Source organism: Oncorhynchus masou, chromosome 13, assembly GCF_036934945.1.
Source record: "Oncorhynchus masou masou isolate Uvic2021 chromosome 13, UVic_Omas_1.1, whole genome shotgun sequence".
Taxonomy (NCBI): Eukaryota; Metazoa; Chordata; class Actinopteri; order Salmoniformes; family Salmonidae; genus Oncorhynchus; species Oncorhynchus masou.
The window spans coordinates 75,271,661-75,286,309 of record NC_088224.1 but is presented as its reverse complement, the minus strand read 5'-3'; the positions used below and the strand labels follow the sequence as shown (position 1 = coordinate 75,286,309).

The 14,649-nt window shown below is 43.5% G+C and overlaps 1 pseudogene; it reads right to left on the bottom strand.

Annotated features, from left to right (window-relative positions):
* LOC135553428 (neurofibromin-like) overlaps nt 1-14,649 on the bottom strand; it is a 120,537-nt pseudogene that overhangs the window by 23,285 nt on the left and 82,603 nt on the right.

Genomic DNA, 14,649 nt, shown 5'->3' with positions numbered 1-14,649 from the left:
TCCGCACTCCAACAGCCTGCGTATGGGTGTGGACCCACCCGGTCTATGCTGAGCAGGGGGCTGGCCTTGCTGAGGATCCTGATGATCTGTTTGATCTGGCTGTGGGTCACTCTCTTACTGATGCAGCCAAACACCACCAGGGCTCTGGGCTGCAGGGACGGGTTGTACTGGAACGCAAACCTGGTGGAAGACATAGGTGGCATTTGAGATGTGCACAAAAGAGTGTGTATATATTCAGTGATAGTGGTGAAAATGAACAACATACTTCTGAGCCAGCTCGGTCCACTGGTCCAGCCACTTACACACTGAGATGTCCCTCATGCACGCCTTTCAGGAGAGAACACATTCAGTCAGACATTGGGATTTTGCATGTATTCTGGACATTCTACTGTATACATTAAGCACAATATATCAAGTAATGTGCGTGTGTCTCCCTCACCTCCATGATCTCCAGCAGGGCCTCAGTGACGGTCTCCAGAGAGGACAGGGCGAAGGTCTCCCTCTCGTAGGACCCGGGGGAGAAGGAGCGGTCGCGGTAGCTGGAGCGGAAGGCGATGACCGCAGCAGACTTGACCTTACTGATGCCAAACAGCAGGTAGAACTTAGGCAGGGAGAACTCTGTCAGGCTCAGCCTCAGGACCTGCTTGGTCTCCTCTGGAAGAGATCATGACAAGAGGAGAAGATGACTTGTTGCTCTTCTGAAAGAGAAACCCTGAACACTGATATCTATAGCAAATAAAAAGAACACAGAAATCTACCTCTATTGAAGCAGTTTCATGGTTCACTGCGTGCTGTTTTTACGTTAGGCCTCTCAATTACATCTTACTTGCAAGAGAGCCCAGTGGCATCCCTTCACATTAATGACCAGGGAAGGGTATGCTGTTTAACTACAGATGGTATATAGTCTGCAGGGTAGATACGGTGTGCTTCCTCACCTCTGAAGTTGAGCTGGGAGCAGGTGCAGAGAGAGTGGATTATGTTGATAACCAGGCCGTGTGTGGAGGCGCGGAGGGACAGGGGGCCGGTGGCCACCAGCAGAGTGACCACGTGGAACAGGTAGGGCAGGTGAGTGGCCACGTCCAGAGAGTTGTTGAAGGACAACATCAGCATGTAACGGGCCAGGATGGCGATGTCATCCCACATCAGGTGCTGCTCCAAGGTGGGCGTGGGAGACAGGCACGTCTTATCGATGATCTTACACATCCGGCCAATCACCTGGTCAGATGGTGTGTGGAGATAACCAATCATTATGAGGTATTGAAAAGGTTGTCAGTGATATGACATCAGAGAGAGATTAAAGTAGACGGCACGCGTCAAAGTAATTGATTTATGACCCTACGTCATGATGACGTGTGCATGTCCAAATATGGCCCCCGGCCCCGTCCAGTCTGTTCCTGTGGTCACGTGTTAGAGGGTGTGTGTTATTTTATATCTATATGGCATCCTTTGAAGTAGACATGGTGTTTGATGTCTAGGGGCCTGGTTGAACTGGGGGGGTTTGAGTGTTTGAACTTTTGGACCGTGTATGTCCCCCACCCCAGTTTTATTGCCCTTATGTTTGTTATCTGATGAAGCAGGAATGTCCTGGGGGTATTGGCTGTGGCATATGCATTCTAAATATCCAGAACAAGGCCTGCGATTTTTTTAAATAAAGTCCAGAATATTAAACATTAGAAAATATGTCTCCTAGGGCAATTCTGGGGTTGCTCTGCAGCTCATGTCATGAATCCAATGACAAAAGCCTGGAGGATGTTTTGCGTGAGGCTCCAGAATGTTTTAAGGGATTTTTGTGTACGAGTGAGGGGCATATTTCTTACCTATTCCGACCTGAGGAATCTACGGTTAAGATATTCACAGACAGCTTGTCCAAACCCTTTTATAGGGCAGAACCCGAGAGTTTTTCTCCAGCGCTAAGGATGAGAGAATGGCTTAAAATAAGACTAGCGCTGTGTCAAATTGAACAGGCGCTGAGTGCTTCAAGTCTACCCGGATATGCATTGGAAGAACAAGTCTGCGGACTAAATGATCTGATGGCCATAAGAGTCGCTTCAAATGCGTATACTCCGGACTCCCGAGTGCCAATTTTAGCATGTGAACAATTTGATAGTGCAAAAGCGGGGAAAACTGTCAGTTCATATGTATCTTCCAAAGCATGCAAGGATGTAAACTTCTTTATACCAATGTTTAGTTTTAAATGGCGTGATTACCATATTTTCCAAACACTGATGAATAAGCTGGACAGTCTTTTCGAAAATCGTGAACAATTACGGAGATGGCCGAGGTTATCGTTGAGACATACCCAGGACCCACAAGTCCGAAGGCAGATCTTTCCCTGGAGTGAAAACGTGCGGAGCTTTGATGGAGCAGGCAAAAGACTTTGCGATGGGGAATTGGAAACGGATAAAGGTCAGGGCTAACCGGACCCTTTATCTGTAAGAAATAGTCAAACATGCTGAATTATAACGTGTGTTAAAATGTAGGTATTAAATATTCAGAATTAAATCATTGTTTTCGAAAAGGGCTCTCACCATTTAACGAAAGGGGGAGCGGTCTTTTATCTCACGCTAGGGTCTGTCGCAGCAACTGTAATATCTGAAAAAAACATGTATTATTTTATAGTCTTTTCCTACAATGGTATGTTATGAACATTAAGGGTTATTAAAGTTTGTAATACTGTACAACTGCAGGCCTCCAAGGTTTTTTTACATAAAAACACTAATGATGCATGTTTAAATATTATTCAAATATGTTAATTAATTCAAACGATTCTTAAAGGTTGTACGAAATATTTTGAAATTCAATAAAAGGAATTTAAAAATTGTATCTCACCCCTTAACGATGGTAAAATGTATTTCACATCATCAACAAGCTCTGTTAAGTTAGGGACAGAACGTGGAGCATATACTTTAACACTGTTAGCACATCTTTAGCGCAAACCCACAGGCCCTGAATATTTAGCTGCCCGGACAGATTAAAAAATATATATTCTGAATAAGTGAATCTCTCCTAATGGATATTTCAAGAGGTGAGTAAGTGAAAAATATATTTTAAGATTTGTTCCCAAACATTTACGCAGCTTTTACGAGGTTTAACGGATCTGGAACAATATGAGGAGGATTCTGAGTCTCAAAAACCAGGCAGTCAATCACCATTCTTTTTTCGCTGTAAGTCCTTATAATTGAACACATACACAACAATAATTATATTAAAAAAAAAAAAATAGTGTACTATTTTAAAAGCTATTTTATGTATTGACAGCCGACATACAGCCAAGAATGATAAAGGATTCGTTATGGACATCTGACACATCGGGAGACTTGGACACAATTCTGCCGTTCTGTACAAACGGTTTTTCAAACTCCCCGCGAATCCCGGGAACCTCAACCCCCTCACGCCATATTCCAGACCCCAACAGTCAACAAATAATTGTGGCCCATGTACATTGCTCAGATTCAAGGCCACCCAAAAAATACTGGGCAGGGAACTTGCGGCTTCACGAGCAGGCGCTCCAGGGACATGGTATGAGACCATTATACATTTTGTTATTAGTTATAGGTCTTTTTATTAGTTATACCTCTTTTGATAGAATATGTTAAAACAAGGACAAATAATGTTTTTTTCAGACTGCCAGGAGACAGGCCCTGCAGAATCGGGGACGATAGATGTAAAAAGTCACACCCCCCCGGTTTCGGCGATTCGTCAGAACATCCAGCGCCAAAAAAGCCGAGGTATTTTAACGATGTATTGTTAATATATAGTATTATTCATGAAATGTATTTGACATGTTATGTATCTAACATATTGTGATATTTAATAACGTATTCTGTATGTATTATTTTCTTTCAGACTCCTCCCCGAATAACGGCACAGGACACATACATCTGGAGCTGGGGGATTCCGGCGCACCGAACATTCCCGATGAAACAACCAACGCGGAGGATAGCCCTGTTTTTAATGACATTTCAGATGTTGACGACCAGTTATTCTGTGATGCGGCCAACCTTATCGACCCCGTCAATTCTACGGCATCAACATCAGTACCTGCAATAGAACAAGACAGGTTTTTCACATTATTTTCCAGGGCTTTGAAATCGAGGAATGTTTTGCTATACAAACGACTTGGGTGTTTTAATTGAGAGACAGTACAGAGACGATATGTTATTCTGGCTTAGAACAATTCCACACATGTTAAACAGCAAACCGATTAAAAAACGCAAATACAGACGTTAAAATCATACATGTAACACCTATCATTCCAGAAATACCCAAAAACGCACATCCTTAATTATCCAAATGGCAGAACTACAGGAACAAGGTGAGACAGTTGAAAGCCTCTTAGCACAAATACCGCCAGAACTCCTAGAAATGATTAAATGTATGAACGAGTCAGGGACGTCCGATGAAAGCATATTATCCCCGATTCCAGCCGAACTCCTAGAAATTATTAATCGTATGAATGAGTCAGGGACGCCCGATGAAAACCTGTTATCCCAGATTCCCAAAGCACTCATAACCTTAATTAATAGGTTGAACGAGAGTCAGACATTTTCGGCCCCTGCCACCCCAACAGCGATAGACCAACCAGTAACGCCCAGGTCCGTAGAGTCTGAAACGCCACAAGATGTTTTTGGGGAATTGGAAAATTGTCTAATAACTCTGGAGGGAGATGGTATTGATAGACATATCCGGGTTGTGTACCGGAATAAATTCAACAATACAGAGATTCGACAGTTTTTCAATTTCCTATGGGTGAATCAGAATCTTGACTATGCGGCATTTTACATGATGATAATGGACAATCTGAATGATCTGTTAGAGACGGCAAGAGATTATGGCGAACCACGTGATGTCTTAACAGTTGGAAATGTGTGGAGATATACTGTGTTATGCAGGCTCTCTTATTTTACCCAATGGCGAAGCAGATCTTGAACAATTTACCGCACTGCTAGACCGCCTTGTTCAGTCAAATTTAGCCATCATAGCAGATCGAACCCTCGAGCTTGTAGTGCAAATAATACGTCAACCGCAGGGGGGTGGTGGGCAGAGAAGGAAGCTTGATAGCCTCATGCAGTCAGAAATAATAAGCAATAAAAGGGCCTACCTCATAAACGTTCACAATCCCGATAATAAGCTATGTTTTGCAATAGGCCTAGCGCATTTACTTAACCCCGGATGTACCGATCTGACGGCATTGCAAAAGGCTAGAGAGATCCAAACGGCGGTGGCTCTCGGTATACAGGAGGCGGTGGCATTCTCCGATATAGTCAAATTTGAAAACTTTCTGAATATCAAGATTGTGGTTTTGTACCACAGTAGAACTAATGCAGCTCTCTTGAAGTTCCAAAACACCCCCCAACCGCACCCTCAGATTCTGTACTTTTATGTGCAAAACGAACATTACTACGCCGTTACCAACATCACGGCGTTCATAGGCGCCCCCTATGTGTGTCCATCATGCCATACCGGCTATACCCGAAAGGGGGGGAACTCGTGCCGTTATAACTGTTCAGTATGTCAGGATGTAGATTGCCCAATGCAACCCTTAAATTTGACACCCTGTGAGGATTGCAACCGCACATGTCGTTCGACCTACTGTTATGAAAAACACAAAAATGAAACATGGCACCAAGGCATGTAAATCTGTAAGCATTTGTGCCATTAACAAGAAATTCCCAAAATGTCACTGCAATTACAACCTTACAATAAATAGTCCTAAACCGCATGTGTGTGGAATCATACATTGTCCAATCTGTAAAGCACCTTTGAAAAGCAGAGACGCTGAAGTGGTTCAAGAAGTGCCACACTAGTGTTATATTCAGCCCTTGGCTGAAGATGAACATTCAGAGAAATATGTGTTCAATGATTTTGAGACAAATCAGGAATCGGGGGATCATTTGCCTATTTTTGTATCTACCATGACATTCAAGGGGGAAAAGTGGTCTGCAGAAGGATCCAATTGTGCACTACTCTTTCTAAAACATTTTAGAAAGCCACAGTACAGAAACTTCACGTTTATAGCCCACAAAGCTAGAGCCTACGACTCTTACCTGCTTCCGAATCCATTGATACAGCAAGGTGTGGCACCCAGGGTCATAGGTCAAGGTAGTAAAATCTTGTGTTTTGTAGACCCAGCCTTCAACCAGAGATACATTGACAGCTTAAGCTTTGTACCCATGCGATTGGCTCAAATGTCAGAGGCCTTGGCTTTTGAAAACTCTGTGAAAGGCTGGTTCCCCCACTTCTTCACATCTGAGAAGAATCTACATTATGTTGGATCATATCCCAGCCCTGAAATGTACGGGTTTGATCAAATGTCTCCCAAAGAGCATGAGAGATTCATGACGTGGTACGAGACAGTAAGACATGGCACCTTTGATTTCCTTAAAGAGATGGAATCATACTGTGACAATGATGTGGTTATACTTCGTGAAGGATGCCTCAGATTCAGAGAAGAGGTAATCAAAGATGCAGGCATTGACCCCTGGAGTTGTACAACTATTGCATCGGCATGCATGAACACACTATCTGCCTACAGCCTCTATACCTATCCCTCGCCTGACAACTACCGACGCCAATTCAAGTCATACTCTAGTGGGTCCATTCAATGGTTGGAGTATATGGCCCAGGATAAAGACATTTTTATTCAACATGCTTTGAATAGGGGGGAGAAGGCCTTTGGCTCTTACCATGTAGATGGCTACACCCAGATTGACGGGGTTGAGACAGTGTATGAGAACAACGGTTGTTTCTTCCATGGTTGCAAATCTTGCTTTGTGCCCCAGACCATGTGTGTCCTAACCCAAAAGACTTTTGGGGAAATGTACCAAGAGTTTCAAGACAAATTGTATTCTTTACAGGCTACTTACGGTCTAAATGTGGTGGTTTTGTGGGAGTACGAATGGACCACCCTCAAAAAGTCTGATCCTCATGTTCAAGCCTTCCTTTCCAGCTTTGACACCCCAGAACCCCTGGACCCCCGACAGGCCTTGTATGGCGGCCGTACCAATGCTTTGACATTGCGGTATGTAGCGCAACCCGACGAGACAATAGGCTATATAGATTTTACATCCCTTTATCCTCATGTAATGAGTTCCTCATGCTATCCTATAGGGCATCCGGAAATTATTCATCGTGATTTTGACTTACCTCAAATCTATTTTGGTCTGATCAAAGCAACAGTCTACCCTCCTAGGGGTTTGTTTATACCAGTGTTGCCTTACAGGGGCCCTCAAGGAAAACTTTTCTTTCCCCTTTGTCGCACCTGCAGTGAAAACAAACAACAAACCCCATGTGATCACTCTGATCAAGAAAGGGCCCTGACCGGGGTGTGGGTCACAGTTGAATTCTCTAAGGCTTTAGAGATGGGGTATCGTGTGGCCAAAATCTTTGAAGTATGGAACTTTTCAAAGAAATCAGACACTCTTTTTAAAGAGTACATCAAGACCTTCATGAGATGTAAGCAAATGGCTTCAGGCTATCCTGCATCGGTCACAGATCAAGAGAGCAAAGACAGGTACATTCAAGACTATCACGACAGAGAAGGCATCCTTCTTGACCCTGACAGAATAGAGGTCAACAAAACCAAACGAAATGTGTCGAAATTGTACTTAAATTCGCTTTGGGGCATATTAGCGCAGAGGTGTAATATGCTAACAACGTCGATTATTAAAGACCCCGAAGAATTTTTGGAATTTGTTTTTTCGGACCAATACGAAATTTCACATTTTTCATTCTTGAGTCAAGACATTGCCTTGGTGCAATGGCGATGTAACAAGAAGTGGGTTCTACCCCCGGATAATGTAAATGTGTTTCTTGCAGCATTTACCATGGCCTATGGCCGACTTGAACTGTACAAGCTCATGGAGCAGCTTCAGAGGCGGGTTCTTTACCACGACACAGACTCTGTGGTCTATGTAAGCAAACCGGGGGCTTGGAGCCCCCCACTCAGCAACTATCTGGGTGGCTTAATGAGTCAACTCGCAGAGGGTGACCATATCACAGAATGGTCCTCCTGTGGTCCCAAAAGCTATGCATTTAGGACTAAAAAGAATCACGTGGTGTTGAAAGCCAAAGGCGTGACTCAAAAATACGAAAATGCCCAGCGTGTAAACTTGGAATCAATCACACGCTTGGTCGAGGGGGTTCCTAAATGACAGGAATAGTGACTTGGAGATTTTGAGCTCCTACAAACAGATTGTTAGGGATAAAAAGGGCTTCCATCTGAGGAATGCCCCACTCACTAAAAGATTCTGGGTAGTCTACGACAAGAGAATGCTTTTACCTGACGGGAACACATTGCCCTTTGGCTATTGACATATGCTACATGCCGCAGTGTGTCAGTCGTGACTCAAAACTATGAAAATGCCCCGCGTGTAAAACTTTGAATCAATCACACGCTTGGTCGAGGGGTTTCTAAATTACATGAATAGTGAATTGATCTCCTTTTAGGGATAAAAAGGGCTTCCATCTGAGGAAGGCCCCACTTACTAAAAGATTCAGGGGGTGTCTATGACAAGAGACTGCTTTTGCCTGACTGGACTACATTGTCCCTTTGGCTACTGACTTATGCTACAAGCTACAGGGTGTCTTAAAGCATAAGATATAATGACTGCTGTAGAAGGTTTTGACCCCCGGTTGCAACTACCATTTTCGGCCTTAATCGCAGCGCCTTCGAATAGTGGTAAAACTTGTTTTGTAAAAAGTATTTTAGAGAATTCTGAACATGTGCTATCTCAAAAGCCTGATAATGTTGTGTGGTGTTATTCTTGTTATCAACCTCTGTATGATGAATTGTTGAAGACAATAAAAATCAAGTTTGTTGAAGGAATACCTGATTCCCTTTCTGATGATGAACTTTTACCTCCTCATAAAAACAATCTGCTGGTTTTGGACGATATGCTATTTGCAGGTAGCGAACATCCCGAAATTGCCCGAGCGTTTACCCAATATACTCATCATAGAAACCTGTCCGTGCTTTACTTGGTGCAGAATGTGTTTCACCAAGGTAAAAATAGTCGCACCATCAGTTTGAACGCCAATGACATGGTTTTGTTCAAAAATCCTAGAGACAAACTACAAATGAACCCTCTAGCTCAGCAGATGTACCCGGGAAGGAAATCCTACTTTATGGAAAGCTACGGGGACGCTACGAAAGAGCCATTTCTTATTTAATCGTGGATTTAAAAGCAAATACTCCAGAACACCTAAGGCTACGAACAGGTCTGTTCCCGTGGGAGTGGCCGGCTCCGTACATTCCTAAAAAGTAACCGCTATGTCTCTGCGTTTAAAAAGAAACATGCCCCTCTTGAGAAGCCTAGTTGGGGCTACATCTAATGAACGGAAGGCCATCTTGGGTCACTGTTCTTCAGATCTCATATTATCACTATGTGAGATTGCTTTGTATCTTCTCAAAGGACGCATTCCACTCACCCTGACACAATTGAAAAAATTAAAGAGACAAAAGACTGCGATCAAACTCTTTGCCAATAAATGGGTCAGTCTTCAAAAGAAACGACATAGCATACAACAGTCTGGCGGTTTTATTCTACCTTTACTAAGTATAGCCGTGCCCTTCATCACCAGCCTTATTGCTGCCAGACGGGAGGTTGAACACATAGGGTGATGGCCAATACAATGTATCTGGTACCACAACAAGAGTTGGATAGACTTAAAAAACAAGTGCAGGGTCCTGAAAATATCCGACAAACAGCGGAAAATGATTTGGATTCGGACATGAAGGATATTTTGAATCAAAAAGGATTGAACCCATATGATAAGGTCCAAAAATACACATACCTCTTGCAAAGGTATTTGTCCTTGGTGAAACAAGGGGAGAGAGAGACAGGCCCTTTAACTATTTCCCTACAGGACCCTTTAAAAGATGACGAGCCTAGCGAGAGCCAAGCCCCTGTAATGCCTTCAGTTTCTTAAGGCCCTGGCCATCCTCAACATTCCCCTCTCGGGTGTACCAATCTATAAGCTACGTCAACAGATTCACTCTTTAAAACACAAACCTTCAACGAGATACAGCACCCCTAAAGATGCCCCAAAACCCCCGCATCCTTATGAAATGAATGACGAAAACCCATTTACACCCCTGAACGCCTCCGGACCTTTCCCTAATCCCGATCTCTCTGGGTGGTTAGACTTTTGAATGACTTTTGAATGACTATGATTAAATTCAATAAATTTTATTTGAAAAAATAAGCGATTTAACATTTGTGGCATTCTTGAAACATTTGGCGTGAGCATACGCCTTGATTACACGTTCTTAAAGGATACACATTTGAACACTTTTGATATTTTCTAACAAAACAAGCTACAGCGTTATCATTACTTCTTAAATCATCCTTATAAAGAGACATAACATCTTCAAAAGAAACTCCCCGGGCTCTTTGGCTTAGGTAGAATACAGTGTTGACCGCATGTAGTGGAAAGGTTATCTTGCACTTGTTTGATATTGTAGTATATCTTTGAGCAGTTTTTGGTCAAAAATTCTTTAATAGATTTGGGGAAATGTGAAAAACCGGGGGGAAAGCCATAGGAATCAAAAAAAGTTGAGATTTTTCTTCCTCCTTCCACTTCTAATGTCACAGCTAGCCAATGTTCACCCGGCATGTGTTTAGGATGGGTATTGACAATAAACATGGCCGGCCTCCCCATCCATTTCTCCATAGGTAATTCATCACAAGCCAACACTCCGCAAAATTGTTTTCCAATCAGTCGGCTCACGAGCCCTTCCAACTCTTGGGTATTCATGTCTTTGCTCAACGATCCTTAATAATAATCTACTAAAACCTGTCTTCGGCTATTAAACTCCAAGATTTAATCTGAGCATGCATAAACAATCATGCTAACGGTACAGGCTAAAGGTGTACGGAAACGCATTTCCAGCCTGAGGTTACCTTGGGACACCACCGAAAGACTTCCTGAGGTGTCATCATCAGGGGATAAATTGAAAGCATACATTGTGTAACCCTCTGCAAAATCAATTCTGTCAATAGGTAAAGAGAGATATTTTAGATGCCTCCCGGTAGCCAGGAATAGATTGTAAAATACTCGCACAGATATGTTGTTATTAAATTGCGGTTGGAAAGCCTTAGCAGGGACCTGACGTCCGTCCTGACACAGAGCTACATACTCTGCATTGAAGTGTTGAAAATTAAATGGGTTTTTATTTAAGCTGCCCGTATTGCAGGCGCATCGCTTTACCCGGCTCCCTGTTTCTTCGGCTATAGCTCTCTGTAAACGTTCCTTGCCCCCATAAGACCCCGGATTAGAGGGATTATAATAAATGTTTTTCAACAGCTGCTCTGCCATCCTTCTTGCCTCTCTGAGGTACAATAACGTTAATGAGCCACTTTCAAATAACGACAACATTTCATTTTCATTTTTGTGATATTTATTTTCAGGAAAACATTATGTATTACGTATACAGACAATTCAGAATTCGTTGCAAGTTTGTTTCGCTGAATTTTTACAACACACACATCAGCTATAAAAGTATATAAACAACAAATATGATACATGTTACAATTACATGGTGTTTCAAACAAATAAAGTAAAATCTTAGACAAGGTTGTTTCTAGTTCTTCAGAATCACCACCAAGCCGGGTTATCATTTGTGTCCATTGTAGACACTCGCCCGCATGTCGTACATGAGTCATGATTTGCTCCATTTTCAACACACGCTCTACATTAGTCCCGGAATTGTGGGTTGTGTAGACCGATACATTGTTCACTTTATTTTCAATAATTTGATGCATAACATTTGTAAGTTCTCTCAAAAGAAAAAATGTATTTATTCTCTCTAACATCGTATACACATAGTTACCCATTGCTTTACATCTAAATAACAAAAATGTCACTCGGTCTCTTGGGGTTTATTGAGCCAGAAAGTCATCACATCCGCCACCACAGCCTCCCGGTATTTGTCATCATCCACCAGGGTGTGTCGGATATCTTTGAGTTTCTCGTGGATGTAGATCGCCTCCTTCAGTTCATGTAGGAATGACTCGGTTACCCGTAAACTCTGGGAAGACGGCACAAGGCCCATAAACTCCAGGGCTCTGACCAGCGATGGTATAAACCTGCAGGACCAAAGTCTTTTCATCAGCGCCTCAAAATTGTTGAAGAAGTAGTATCTCGGGGGGTTGTATAGGCATGGATGCCTGCGCAGGCTGGGGTAATTAATCTCACAACCGATGCATTTTTCTCGTATATACTCTCCAATCACCACGTCTAAAAGCGTGGCTAAAGAGGCCTTGATGGTGTCCACAAAAATAGTACTGACCACACCATCAAACACGTCCTCGGGCTGTGTACATGTAGGGGATGTCGCGGGTCTTGCCAGGGGGGAGTAGAATGTTGGGCTGCGAGGCATACAGTCCTTAGTGTCGGGCCCCCATGACGTTTCGGAGTTCTGGTATGTGGTAGGAATATCCATGGTTAATGCGTAAGTGAAGAACTGTAGGTTTTAAGGACCCTCCTTTTTATTGTTGAACCAGCCCTCTGGGTATCTGGGCGTGGTTAACGCAGCCGCGTACTTAGTTTTCTCCGGGGGTTGGCCCTTCTGACGATGTACCTTCTGACGATGTACCTTCTTGGGGTTCCTTTGAATCATAATCCTCAGGATTCGTATATATTATACACTTCTTTAGCCGAACAATGCTCTGGCACTGTTGGCTCTGTACCAACAGAGCGTCCAACAACTCCAACATTTTCAATTCCATTAATTCCCAACTTTTAAATGGGATAAGCATGCGCAGCCTAAAATCACCGACCAAACCGCCCTCCCGGATGTTTTGGTTGCGTATTTCCTCCGTGCTGATATAGAACTCCACGCAGCCGCAGGGAAGTCCATTCTTTCTCTGTATTTTAACCCGGTGAAATACTCGTCCTGAGGAGTCAGGGGTACCTTCCCAACGGGTCTCGTAGCCTGTGAACAAGCTGTAACCCTTGGTGATACGTCCCAGTTCGGGACAGAAAACCTGGCGAAAAACCGTCCAGTCTTCAACCCCATAGTCCACTCCTAATGTCTGGTCGGTATATTCTTCTCCTTCGGCTACCATATAGAGTTTCACTCTACAGGCCAAGTAATCAAACAGATACCCCCAGTGCTGTCCATTAGACATCAGCACTTCATCTTTCAGCGCTGTTGCGGGCGGTATCTGGGTTCTATACACACTTAGAAACCGCTTTTTTGGAGCATCGTATATTGCGGCAGTATACTTTGCCCTTTCTCTATGTTGCAGCCGCGGTCCTGCTTCCGTTGTTACAGTCATCACAGCTTTGCCACTGATCGCAAAATCCATGTTTAAAAAATCGTGTTTACTGTTCTGGGTTTGCATGCCTTGTTCTGGACCTTTATAGTGCGCATGCCCCAGCCAATACCCCCCGGACATTCCTGCTTCATCAGATAACACCCCCTAAGGGCAGTAAAACTGTGGGGGTGGGTGGGCCATACACGTTCAGGGGTATACAACTGGGGGTGGAGCCATACACGTTCCTGGGTATACGCATTTGAAGCGACTCTTAGGGGCATCAGATTATTTAGTCCGCAGACCTGGGTAGACTTGAAGCACTCAGCGCCTGTTCAATTTGACACAGCGCTAGTCTTATTTTAAGCCATTCTCTCATCCTTAGCGCTGGAGAAAAACTCTCGGGTTCTGCCCTATAAAAGGGTTTGGACAAGCTGTCTGTGAATATCTTAACCGTAGATTCCTCAGGTCGGAATAGGTAAGAAATATGCCCCTCACTCGTACACAAAAATCCCTTAAAACATTCTGGAGCCTCACGCAAAACATCCTCCAGGCTTTTGTCATTGGATTCATGACATGAGCTGCAGAGCAACCCCAGAATTGCCCTAGGAGACATATTTTCTAATGTTTAATATTCTGGACTTTATTTAAAAAAATCGCAGGCCTTGTTCTGGATATTTAGAATGCATATGCCACAGCCAATACCCCCAGGACATTCCTGCTTCATCAGATAACAAACATAAGGGCAATAAAACTGGGGTGGGGGACATACACGGTCCAAAAGTTCAAACACTCAAACCCCCCCAGTTCAACCAGGCCCCTAGACATCAATCACCATGTCTACTTCAAAGGATGCCATATAGATATAAAATAACACACACCCTCTAACACGTGACCACAGGAACAGACTGGACGGGGCCGGGGGCCATATTTGGACATGCACACGTCATCATGACGTAGGGTCATAAATCAATTACTTTGACACGTGCCGTCTACTTTAATCTCTCTGACATCATATACTTGGTGTTAAAGACAACTTTTTGCTGACTGATGATGTTAACATCAACAGAATATCTGCCAAGGGCACCATCTGTTTGGGTTATTTTATTTTAAAAGCGATCAGTATCCCTAAGCAAACTTCAGATGTATTTTTGGATGTTAGCATAATAGGAGGCAGGGATTAGATGGGTAAGTCAAACATCACTGGTCCAAGCCTCGGGTGACAAATAGGCCAAAGGGACTAGACAAACTACCCTTTGTCCCCAATAGCTGGCCTGTCATGACATCAGTAGTGGCTGGGCTGGAACATGCCAACCAAACAATGCCCACCCTGATGGATCACGTGTACATTAAGACTACTATATCAGAACACACAAACCCTACAAATTAC